The following is a 13,064-nucleotide window of genomic DNA, read 5'->3' on the forward strand; positions in this document are numbered from 1 at the left end:
ACTTTTGAAACACTCAGAAAGTTCTGGAAACTGCCCTCCCGTGAGGCCACTGCTGTAAGTCACTGCAGTCAATAAATCTTTTTGCTCTTAATTGTTTGGGTTTCTCTTAGAAACAAATATTTACCAGCTTCTGGTTTGCACAGTCTTTTAAAGGTCACAAATGCTAGCTCCAAGGGGAGCCAGGCTATTCAACCTTAAACTATTTAACCTTGGCTTCCTGTGGCAGCCTGCACTGCCATAAAAGCAGGCATCACTATGGGATGTATGTGCAAGGATAGAGGGGTGAAGTTCTTCTCCCCTTGGCCCATTTCAGCATGTTATTTTTAAAAGCTTATGTGTTCAGTGATGAAAATAGACATCTTCATTCTGCTTATCCTTTTGGATGGGTTTGATGTGTTGGATGCTGATGGTATGCCGGGAAATTAGAATCACATTCTCATTTAAAAAATACGGGTGGAGGGAAGAGAAAAGGATTTTCTTGTGATTGTTATTAGTCGTGAAAGTTTGCATTAAAAATAAAAAAAAATCAGGTTTTCTGCAACAACTTTACTCCTTTTACATCCAACACACAACTCTATGTGGGAGCATGTGGCTCCAGAAAAGCTTCAACTCAGCTACTGGTCTCAACTTCCTAAGACTATTTAGACATGAAATGACCTCTATCAGTTGTTCTTATACCTACCTTTCATTTCATCATGACCAAAAATTGCAACCAGTATAATTTCTGGGGAAGCTATAATACAACTTTGTGCCTTGACTCTTTTCATGCTGACTCTTTACTTTTAAATGGCATAATTTCAAATTACACCAATCACTGCATATGCATTTGGGCTCCTTGCTTGTTAACATAATAAAATGTGTTCTGAGCTACACCTTCTGCATGGTGAAGTGGTTTGGGGTTTGACTTTTAAACTTTTAGTCATCTATCCTCTTCCTTTTTTTCCTTGTTTTGGTTTTGGTCTGTTCTCTAGTGGGACTAGAGAAGATGGAGCCTCCCAGGATTGGGAACCACTAGTTCTTCTGAGTGCAATCCTTCTTGCTTGGGTTCAGCAAGAGCCAGGTCACTTTCCTTTAAAACTCATTATTTTTGTCATCTGACCTAGAAAAATCACAAGAGACCGAGGCTCCCCCTTGCATGTAGGTCAATCATGTCTTAGGAAATACAGGGTTTGCTTTCTCATCTCTGGGATGGAAATTGATATGGTTGTCATAATTTGATTTTTCTACTGAGTGTTGTATGTTTCCTGCAGAGGCATAACATGTAATATCACAGTTACATGTTATATATATACAGGCCAATAATAACAGCTTTAAATTAGGAAACAGTTGCTAACAATAGAGAAAATAAAAGGCTGGGACAAGTTGCCTAGGGAGGTTGTGAGGTGGCCACCATGCATGGCATCATCTTTAAAGTGCGCTCTAAAGAATATATTCCTTACAATTCTGCCTGGAGGCAAGATGGGTTAGATGACATCTTGAATCGCTCTGCGAGCTCTGCTTAAGGATCTTCTGCTTCTAGTAAGTGTTCAGTCACAAAGTCCTCAGGCCTTGGTGATTCACGCAAGCGATTTTCTAAACAGAGGTGCTTTACTGAAAAACAAGAACTTTAAATAGGAGAAAGCCTGGGATGCATGCTGCTGTGAGATGCTTTGGAGACATCATAACTGCTGTTTGCAAAATTTGCTAAGCATGTCAGTAAGCTGAAATTGTACAGGACAAAGGGCATGCAAAGTGCCTGCTTGAAAGCACTCCCTGTCTTCACAGGAAGAGCCATTGGAAGATCAGTACCCAACTCACTGCTCTTTATGAAACTGCTTCCCAGGGATGTCATGACTTGAGAACTCCTGCTGAGATAGATCTATAAAAATGCATTTTTGACAACTGAATGCAGTGATGTGAAAATGAACCTCACCACCACTGATATCAGAGCTGGTTTTTCTTGTTTTTTCTCCTGCATGACATAAAGATAAATAAAACAGGTAATTTTCTTTTTTTTTTTCTTTTTTTTTTGAGACTGGCAGAGAATAAATATTTTTTGTTCTTGATATTAGTAATTTGCATTTCTGGATGTCTCTTTCTTCACTCTTTTCTTGAAGAGAAGGAGCAAGGTGTGCAAAATATCAGTCAGCCAAAAAAAACAATAAGCAAGACTAAAAACAGCCATATTCTTCTACCTGATTAATGTTGTGCCATACCAAGTTGAAAGAGGTGCAGAAGAGAGACCCCCTTGAAGAATTGGAATCTGTTCTTGGTAAAGGTCTGCCAGACAATGCAACACCAGTGAGACTGCTGGGACACAACAAGAAAAATTCTGGAGGAATTATGCCTCCACATTGACATACATTGTGTTTCCTGAAATCCTGCAATGCAAAATCACTTTCCCAATGTGCTGGTTTACTTACTGCTCCAGCAGGACAGAATGACTTCACAGAGGAAAACACAGTCACACTAAAGCTCACGGAGGGATGAGATAGTCCCAGCTTTGTGGGGAAGGACTAGAAATCCTGGGCACTGGGATTTTCCCCCACAGATGTGAGGAGCTCCCTGAAGGCCAGCAGGGCAGGAAGCCTCAGCCAAGCAGGTTAGATGGGTGCAATCCCAGGAGAGACCAGACCAGCAGAGCCTGGGCATTGCTGGAGGGAAGAAGAGGGAAGGAGAGGAGCCTCCCTGGCCTGCCTCCACCCCAGCAGGGAGGGGTTTTGGAGGCTGTGGTCCCACCTTGGGTCTTTCTGAATCAGGTTCCTCTAGAGCTCATGGTCTGCTGGGGATTTTTTCCACGTGTAGGCTGGTGATAAATCCATGGTGCAAACCAGCAGAGAGCATCACTTACCTTGCAGCTGACTCAACCTTTCGGCTTAGGTCAGAACAAAGCTGATTTCAGCTGCCTTGCTGGATGTGTTGCATAGGCAGAGCATGTTCCTCTCCTCTCAAGGGCTAGAGAAGAGCCCACATGTCCCATTTGAGTCAGGACTATACAAATTTGATGTCAAATGCATTTTCTCAACTACATGGTGCCATCCAGTGTCATTTTCCCAGTCTCCGCAGACGTCTTACAGTGAGGATGCTCAGTAACATTTTATTGGAGAAACAGCCATAGCAGGGAATTAAGGGGTGGCCTCATTCAGAGGTGTTAGTGGCTGACTCACTGGGATGTCATTCAGGCATGAGGACAGACTGTGAAGACCTTCAGATCACATGCGTGCATGACATTTAGAAGAGGTGGGTGACCTCACAGGAGATTATCTGAGAGATCTAAACTGGCCATAGAAAGTGGCATTGGAGGCCTTCATTGACCCTCGATAACCTGCAGCAATAAAAGCAGAGGATGAGCATATGGATGTGCATGCAGGGAGTGCGTGAGAAGTGCCGAGAACATTGTGAAGGCCAGAGGGCTGGTAAGCCATACCCCAGCTCCAGTGACATGTCTGTCATGGAAAGAGGGAGGAGGAGGACACTGTGCTTCACAGGGCAGAGGACTTTACTTGTTTTATTTGATTTTGTTTGTGTGTGCATTTGCTACCTGTCTGTGCCACAAGATATTTAAGAATTTGTGCATTTTTACCTGGTTTCTGTAGGAAAACACAAATCTGGATATTCTCCTGACCCTTATAATTCTAGGTCACCAGGCCAGGGCCAGACTTGTCAGCAATGGTGACAACAAACAGCAGCACTGAGAAGCAGGGCCCTATTTATTCAAACCCTGCAATCAGCACCTCAGCACACACGAGGACTGTTGGAGGAAAGCAAGGAGAAGGATGGTTTTCCCAAGTTCAGTAACAATAATGATCCAAAGGGCCTTACAATTGCTCCTCAAGTCTTTGGCCCCCTCTAAGCATTTATCTCTCATGGTTCAGTCCAGCACAAATCTTTCACCAACCTGCCCAGGTGAACCTGCTGAGCTATCTGTTTGAAAATTTGGGAAGAAAGAAGTGGCATGGCAGCAGAGATTTTAGAATCAGATTCTAGTTTGGTGATCCTGTCTTTTCCAAACTAAACTAGTTTAGTATGGAGAAGATGGGATCACCAAGTCCAATCTTAAAACCAGCACTGCTAAGTCCACCACTGAAGAGTGTCCACTGCCCTTCTCTGGACTCACTTCAGCCCCTCAATGTCCATCTTGTAGTGAGGGGCCCAGAACTGGACACAGGATTTAACACTTTACTCACCAGTGCCAAATACATGGGGACAATCACTGCCCTGGTCCTGCTGCCACACTATTGCTGCCACAGGCCAGGTGAAAGAACTGGCAATTCCCCTTACTGAACCTTATACAACTGCCCTCATCCCATCAATCCAACCTGTCCACAACCCTCTGCAGAGCCTTTCTCCCCTCCAGCAGATCAACACTCCCACCCAACCTGACGTCTGCAAAATGAGTGAGTTGATAAAGATATTAAACAGGCCCCAAAACTGTACCCTTGGTTGCCACTTGTGACCAGTTCCCTCTGGAAGTCCAAGTTCTGCTGGTCACCCTCCTTCTCCAAGAATCAAAAACTTATTGTTTCATGATGTCTTTGCCTAAGACACCCTCCAACCATCACATCACCCATGAGTCCTCTGTGCACAAACAACAGGTACATCAGGGCACCTCCCCTGGGTAGTTCACTCACCAGCTGTGTCAGGTCATCTTCTGCATATTCCAGGAACCACCCGGGTTCTTTCCTTTCTGCTTTGGTGTATTTCCAGCAGACAAGTGGAAAGTTGAAAGCCCCCATGAGAAAAAGGGTCAGCCTTTTGTGAGATTGTGAAATTTCTCCCAGTTGCTTGTAAGAATATTTCATCAGCCTTATGGGAGGCCTGAAATAACTCTTCTCCCCAGCCTGCTTCTCAAAGCAGAAAACTACACCTAGGCTGTCTTCTGCCTCTCAGCCCCACCTTCCACATCTCATTTTTTATGAGTTCATCCCACTGGCACCATTCTCCTGCACTTGATGAGTTGATTTACTGTATTGGGTTTGCATGGCCTGGATTTTGGTAGCAGGGAGGAGACAGAGATGGCTCCTGTGAGAAGCTGCTGGGAGCTTCCATTATGTCTGGCAGAGCCAGTTCCTGGTGGCTCCAAAGATGAATGGGCCACTGGCCAAGGCTGGGCCAATTAGAGCCCTGTGATAACATTTTTAAGAAGAAATCAAAACAAAAACAGTGGCACAGTTGTAATTTTCAGCCAGAGAACAGTGGAGTGAAAACACATGAGAAGAACAACTCTGCAGATACCAAGGTCAGTGAAGGAGGGCAGAAGGTGCTCCAAGTGCTGGAGCAGAGATTCCCCTACAGCCCCTGGTACAGACCGTGGTGAAGCAGCTGTGCTCCTGCACCCGTGGAGATCCACGGGGATGTAGAAATCCACCTGCAGCCCGTGGAGGAGCCCATGCCAGAGCAGGGGGATGTCTGAGAGGAGGCTGTGATCCTGTGGGACACCTGTGGAGAAAGGGGTTCTGCTCCCATGCTGGAGCAGCCTGTCCTTGGAGGACTGCACCCCGTGGGAAGAGAGCCACGCTGCAGCAGTTTGAGAGGAACTGCTGTCTGTGAGATGGACTCATGTTAGAGAAGGTCACAGAGAGCTCTCTGCCATGGGAGGGACCCACGGTGCAGCAGGGGAATGACTCCTCTCCCTGAGCAGCAGGACAAGCTGCAGCAGATGGACTGATCATAACCCCCATTCCCTGTCTCCCTGAACTGCTGGAGTAGGAGGTGGAGTTGAAAGGAGGAAGGGGTAAGGGGAGGGTGCTTTTAAGGATTTACCTTACTTCTCAGTAAGTCCCAGTCCCCAGCTCACGAACCCTTCATTATATTTTCTCTCCTCTGTCCAGCTGCAGAGGAGAGTGAGTGAGCAGCTTTGGTGGGTGTCTGGCAGCTGACCAGGGTCAACCCATGACATCTACTCATAAGGATCCTCCTCATGCCCAACAAAACACGTGAATCCTGCCCCTTTTGTCCAAACTTGCCTCACATGGCCAACAGCTATGTGTTAAGGATAGAAGATAATGAATGTACTGCATCATTACGATGTTCAGTTCAGCTGCATGCTGACTTCTGCATTTCTGCTCATGCCAGAGCTTGGATTGTCAGTCTCCTATTGGAAGGGAGATGTGTTATGGACCACTAAATTTAAATAAACCCTGCAATTGCTCAGCTAGGAAAGCATTAGATGGAAATGATGAACCACTGTATCAGATGAAGATTACTCTCAACAGAAACTATTGCAGTACCTGTAAAAAACATTCACTATGGATGCAGGATAATAAGAAAGACAAATTTAATTCCAGTTTCACTAAAGATACAGGAAAGGATTAAAACACTTTTCACAGTATGAAATCCAGACAGAATCGAATTCTATTAGCTACCAGACAAAATTTGGCACCCACCAGTGCTTAAGAAACCCATGGTTGGGGTGTCAGGGCCAAAACACTCTCACTTCACTTGCACTTGCAGTCAGTCACCAGTCTTCTGTAGGATGCCTTTGAAAACATCACTTCACAGATTACTGCAAAGTAATGCAGTGGGAAGTAAATATAACATATGGATAGGTGTGCTTGTTTTATAAATGGCTTTAAACTTCTTTCAAAGACAGGGGAAAACTGGATTTTACCAGGTTTGACTGATCTTATATCCATATACCCATATATCTTATATCCTCCATTTTTTAGTCTCTGAATATTTTATCTTGGAGCAGCAGTAATATTTGAGGACTGAAAACTGGCTTTAGGGGAAGTTTCCTTTGTATTTATTCATGCACCAATAATACTACGCAGCTCAAATACCAAAATTAGGATCTTTCTTCCAAACACATTATTTAATCTGCAAAAACTCATTCAAATTAAATATGCACACATTAGAGAAACTGGGACTTAGTCACATGGGTAAGAGAAAATTGTTTCAATATTTTGCCCCTAAAGCTAAAGAAAAGATACAACTATTTTCCTTGGACAATCTTCTGTAATTCTCTTCTCTCAACATCAATTTTTTATAATAAAAAAAATGTCCAAAGTGCCAGATTTTTAATGCCTTCTCATAAATAATTTACAGACTGCATAAAACAAGAGATAAATAAAAGGACCTTCTTTATCATCCTTGTGAGTACACTGAGCACAGTCCTGGTGAGATGCCATTGAACTCAGTGAACTGTGCCTCCAGGCTTTGATTTGAGGAACTCACATCCAAAACCACAATTGAATGTAACTGCAGATGTTTTACTGATACAGTATGTAAAGCAGTACAGTGGGGCCTTGCTTTTACTGCGTTTTTTTTTTAAACTTCATGTTTTTCCTACTAGCTTACACCATTGCAGAAAAGACAAAACTAGCAGTTTAGTTCTATAATTCAAATTAATGCATAAATCCAAGCCTGCAGAGTTTTAAGACAAATAATACTATATGCCTCAGAAATGCAGAAGCCATATAGTCTTTCAACTGAAAGTGATTAAACCAGAGTAACCAATGGGGATATATTCAAACTCCCTAAAATTTTCAGGTAACAGTAATTATTATTTTACCTCTATCTTTATCTTTACCTCTTAGCTAACTGTGTTTGCATTTTTCTGTGCAGATAATCAGAAAAATCCCTAGAGTGTGATTTAGTTCACTGGCCAGTGATTAAAACTCTTTTCCCAAATGTGCTGGGGTCTCACTGTCTCATTAGACTAAACCCTTTGCTGTGGGCACTGCATGTTACCTATTTCTGGGTTTTTTTTTCTAACAGAACATATTGCTACAACACTGTTGAGTAATTTCTCTTAGATTAAAAAAATCTCTTTTTTGGCATTAGGAAAAAAAAAACAAAAAACAAAAAACAAAAAAAAAAAAAACAAACAAACAAACAAAAAAAAACCAGACAAGCTTACAATGCAGAGCAGGTAGGGAGTTAACAAAGGAAGATCTCCCCCCACCTTTCATGCCCAGTGCTTGGTGACACAGGGGCAGTACTGTCCCTTTGATTTACTCTCACTCAGCACCGTACAGAGACCAGGGCACAGGGATGACACTGAAATCCAGGAGTTTTATAAATCCAGCTTTGTATCATGGGTCCCCCACTGAACAGGTCAGGGATAGAGGTGGAGGGGAGTCTCTGGTTCAGCTGTGTTTCCTTCAGGGCAGCCATTCCTCTGTCTCCTCTCTAGGGGTGGTCATTAGGGAGGTGTTAATACACATCTGTCAGCGAGTTTGGCTCATACCCACAAAGACTCCCACGCGGCCGCAGGAAATGGCCATGATTTTAGCATGATCTCTTATTATGTATTTCTGTGCTCGCACGTCTCCATAAGACCTCAATCTTTCCCTAAATTTGTGCCAAAATATAACATCTGGGGAACAGAATTTCCCATACCAGAAGTACTAGACTGCAAAGTTGCTTGGGGCATCTTTCACGGACCTGTGTGTGTCCTACAGTCAGATCCTTTAATATGGCTTAGATGAAAAATAACCTCACTAGCATGAGATGGTTCAGACCTGTTGTAAACTGTTTGGTACCTGAGACACAGAGAGTCTTCACAGCCTCCTTTTTTTACTAGTACTTGGTTGCTAATTTCATGTTTTATTAGGGATTTCTTGTGCTCCTAAGACTTAACTCGGGGTTCTCACTGACCCCCACTCCCCATTAGCTGTCAGTCTCAAGGGAGTATAAGAATTTTCATTTAAAATAAAAACAAAGCTCAGAAAAAAGTATTCTTTGTCTCTGACTGGTTCATCCCCACTCTGAAGATGTTTCCTTGGCCCCTGGTGGTACCCCTCCATTTGGAAGCAAGGGTTTGAAATCTGGCAAAAGAGCTACACTTCTCTGTCAGGGATGGCATTTTTCCTTTCACCTACACATTCAGGTGTGAAGACTCAGATGTGGCCCCAACTCTCTCCATCCCCTGGAATTTCCACTGTGAAGTTTCCTATCTACAAAAGGAGGGGGGAAATGAGGCTTTACCTTTCCCGAGTTCTCTGAAATTAGTATTTTTTAAGGGAGCTAAGAAAAAAAATCCCAGACCCTGACTCATCTCACCTTCAGTATGCTTTTGGATCAAGGGATTATGTGTTTTCTCCTTTTTATCATTTCCAGACTGGTAGGAGCTATGCAGTCCAATATCAGTGACTGATAATGCAGTGTTGGGGAAAATTGTTCATTTTCGATTGAACAGGCATGTTAATCTCATCAGGATGTAAATGAAAGGTGCTCCTGATTCATTCCATCTCTTGACATTTCCATTTCAACCTGTCCTTCAGGGATGTTCACCTCCAAGAAATGCATTAAGGGAAATCAGAGCATATAAGGATGAAGCAGGATAGTAAGCAATGTTGTTATTGAATATTCAAAGTAAGAAATACAAGAATGTCCTTTTAATTGAGCTGCAGAGAGTACAGTTCCTTCCTAATTTCCTGTACAAAGTAATGCAAATATATGGAAACTTAAAATTCAAAACTAATTCCAGTTAGCTCTTTTATTATCTGATGGAACAAACAAGAATTAAATTGATGTCATTGCAAGTAATATTCAACTTGAAATCTGTTTTCTAACCAGAATAATTATCTTTATTTTGTTTGAATAAACAAGAGCCAGGCAGAGAGTTTTAGAGTATGCAGAATACTTTCAATCAGCATTAGAAGAATATTATTAAAAACAGCTCCTCATATCCCTTTAGAGTAAGAAACATAAAAGAGACCAAGGAGACACAGTGTATTAAATTTCTCTAACAAGATCTCATTTCCAAATACAGAATATGCATCAAAAATCTTCTTTTATGTAAAGTCCATATAAAGCAAGTACCAAGGATTAATCACTCCATGTAAGAGGTGCTGTGATCATACATTACTTTAGCCCAGCATCCATATTCCAATGTTCCCTTTAGATTTTTGGTTTTGAAGATAATGATCCTTCAAGCTATATTCATGAATATGTTCCATCAAGGCTGGATGGCTACTTATTTGAATAAAGGTTGCAGGTTTTCTGTCAGCTACTTCCCATGTTGTATATTCATTGTATAAAGGTGATGCCTAAGTAGCAGAACAGAAGTGCATTTTAGATTCTGGAGGAAAAGAAACACTTTATCTCTACAACAAAAGAAGAATTTAGCACAACTCACCAGAAAAACCATTGCTTTTAATATTTTCATTTCCTTTATTACACATTATACATAATTCCTCTTCTATAACAAGGAACTCACAACAGGACATAAGATGTTATATTCCTCATTTATTCTGCATTTTGTGAAATAATTTAAAAAGTCTTTTGTACACATTGACATTTTTCAGAAAGAAAGAAACCAAATTAATTGAAAATAATGATGTATTTTTAAAAAGTCTTTACTACTTTTGCTCGAACTTCAAATTACACTAGTCCCCCTTCTCAGGTCAAAATCATTCCTGCACATACACATAATCATTTCTAGTTGCTTTCTTCTGTTTTATTTCAGCACTACTTTCCTGTGTTAAACAAAATGGACAACGAGAAAGCATTGATATAAATGTACAAAGAAGATACTTCCTATGGGGTATTGAAGAGTTGGGAAGTTCATAGTCTTCATACAAATATATAAAATATTTGAAATTTTCTCCATTCATTGGAATCCATTCAGTTTCACTTGTCAGACCTGTGGAACAAGCACAAGAGCAGAAGTTAGTTGTTATCACACTTTATATATCACTGTGTGATAACACACAGTGTTATCACTGTGTTATTGCACTCACAGGTATGTTCAGATCATGCAGAAAAGCTGTGAGAGGGAGGAACTCCCCACAACTACAGTTCTCCTTTGCTGACAGCCCTTGTTTTACAGCCAAGCTCAGGGAATACAAATCTTTGTGATCCACTAGCTTTTCCCACCTACTCTCCAGATGTCTTTCTGACGAAACTTCGTGATTCTGTCAAGACTTCAGGCCTTTAAAGTGTGGAGGTTTGCCCTTGGTACAGGGTGCTGGGGCTCTGTCCCACCCCACTGCCCATCTCATCCCCAGCCACCCAGCAGAGTGTGGAGCTGGGCAGGTCCAGCCCTTCCCTTCCAGCCCCAGGAAAGCCCTGCCACTGCTTCAGCAGGCACAGGAGGCAAATCCTGCTGTGTGGCTCAGCAGTGTGGCCATGTTGCAGGCTGTAGGAATGAATCAATTCATAAAAATCAAAATGGTATTTGATTTTACCATTAAATACTACTTACTCATAAATACATATATACACATGTGCATTTTAACTTTTTTAACTGCTTTGGTTATCCTCTTCTCTTGCCTTTTCTGTTCTGCCCATTAGAGTCTTCACTGGTGAGACTCCAGACAAACTGAATAGTCCTGGGGAATTTTCAGCCTCTCTTCTTTTGGTAGCATATATCTTCCTGTAACTACTTTTGTCACAGCTCCACTTCTCCCCTATTTCTGTTTTAATTCTCATGACTGACCAGCACTGAGGACAGTATTCTAGACAGAGTAGCAAAGTATCTTCTGTGTTCTTTCCATAAATCCCACCGATTTATTTATTTATTTGTTTATTTATTTATTTATTTATTTATTTGTCTAAAGCAAGGTTGGAGGGGCACTTAGCTTCTATCTGAGGGGTGATGAGCAATTTCCTTTGACCTGTCTACAGTGACTCTACAGAGACTCTTTCCTGCATAATCACAGCTAATGTGAAGCCCAACATAGGGCCTATTTATGTTCTCTTTGAAGTTAAGAAATATTGATATCAGTGGTTCCAGACAGCTCAGTATTGAAAACCTGAAAACAGGCTTTGCAATTAACTTTCAGAAGGATAAGACACTAACTTTCTCAGCAGATATGTTTAATCAGCTAAGATATAAGTATTTGAGGTGGAGGAATATGTCTACTTTTGTTAAATTTTATTGAACTCATGAACCTTGAAAAAATGCTTAGAAAACAGAGAAGAAGTCAAAGGACAGAACAAAAAATGACAACCTGCTATATCTCACGATGTGTTAAATGAAGGGAGTTTATGCTCCTGAACACATGCAGGCTGTGAATATTTGAGCAAACAGTGGAGGGACATTCAAAAGGCTGGGATTGCTCAGCTTCCAGAAGAAACTTTCCTAGAGAAGAGAGGTACTATTAAGAGAAACCCTGCATGACTTACACCGAGTGCTTAGAAGTGATGGCAACCTTTAAATAAAGAAGTCAAATGTTAATTAACTTGTTTTGAAAGAGAGGGTGTCATTGCCCACACTGAAGTGGCCATAACACCACAAGTAGTGCTTCCAACACTCTGTGGCCATTAGCAGTCAAATGATGCAGCCATCTCAGCTGGCTCAGTAAGGCAATGCACTCTTCTGTTTCAGCTGAAATTTCCTCCCAGTCAGGTAATTTTAGGTATTTATCTTCCTGATCTCGCTAACAAAATCCAACTTTAGGGCTGTATTTGATGGCATCCTGGGATACACAGGCACATGTAATCCTGTCCTATATAATTACCTCCTGCCTACACACATTCTCCAAGTGCTTCAGCATTCAAGATTATTCTGCTTTCTCTTTCAAAATCTACTGTGCCTGTTCCTGAGTATCACAGGGTGGCTGTTTTCAAGTGCTATGTGAATAACATTGCTGGCTATGACTGAACACGAGGCCTCAAGCCTGGGATCAGGGCAAAGAGTGTGCAGGGCACATCAGGCAAATCTGAGCACAGTGTGGTCCTCAGCATCACAAGTGTTTCCTGATCCTCCTGCTGAAAGAGGCCAGTGACAGCTTCTGCCTCCAAACACACCGTGGGCAGACTGTGGCATGATGGACAGATATATTTTAATATTCTGGGTTTTAGGATTACATTTTTTCTTTTTGTACCTTTCTAGCAGATTCAGCATCTTAGATTTAAGGCTGTGTTTTCTGCAGGTGTCACCCTGGAGGAGACATCTGCCTTTCATGGGAGCCCCATGCTTATCTTCTTTAAGTAGTTTAGCCTTTCCTTACTTCCTGACAGCCATCCTGTGCTGGGCACATCAAGCCCTCAAGAACTGTGGTAATACAAAGAAGATGGGTCCAAAGCCCTTGGGTACAAAAAGGATGGAGACAGACTTTCCTCATTGTGCCAAGTGACAGGAAAGGAGACAGCAGGCACAAATTGAAATACAGGAAATTTCATCCAAATAGGAA

Source organism: Cinclus cinclus, chromosome 2 (assembly GCF_963662255.1).
Source record: "Cinclus cinclus chromosome 2, bCinCin1.1, whole genome shotgun sequence".
Taxonomy (NCBI): Eukaryota; Metazoa; Chordata; class Aves; order Passeriformes; family Cinclidae; genus Cinclus; species Cinclus cinclus.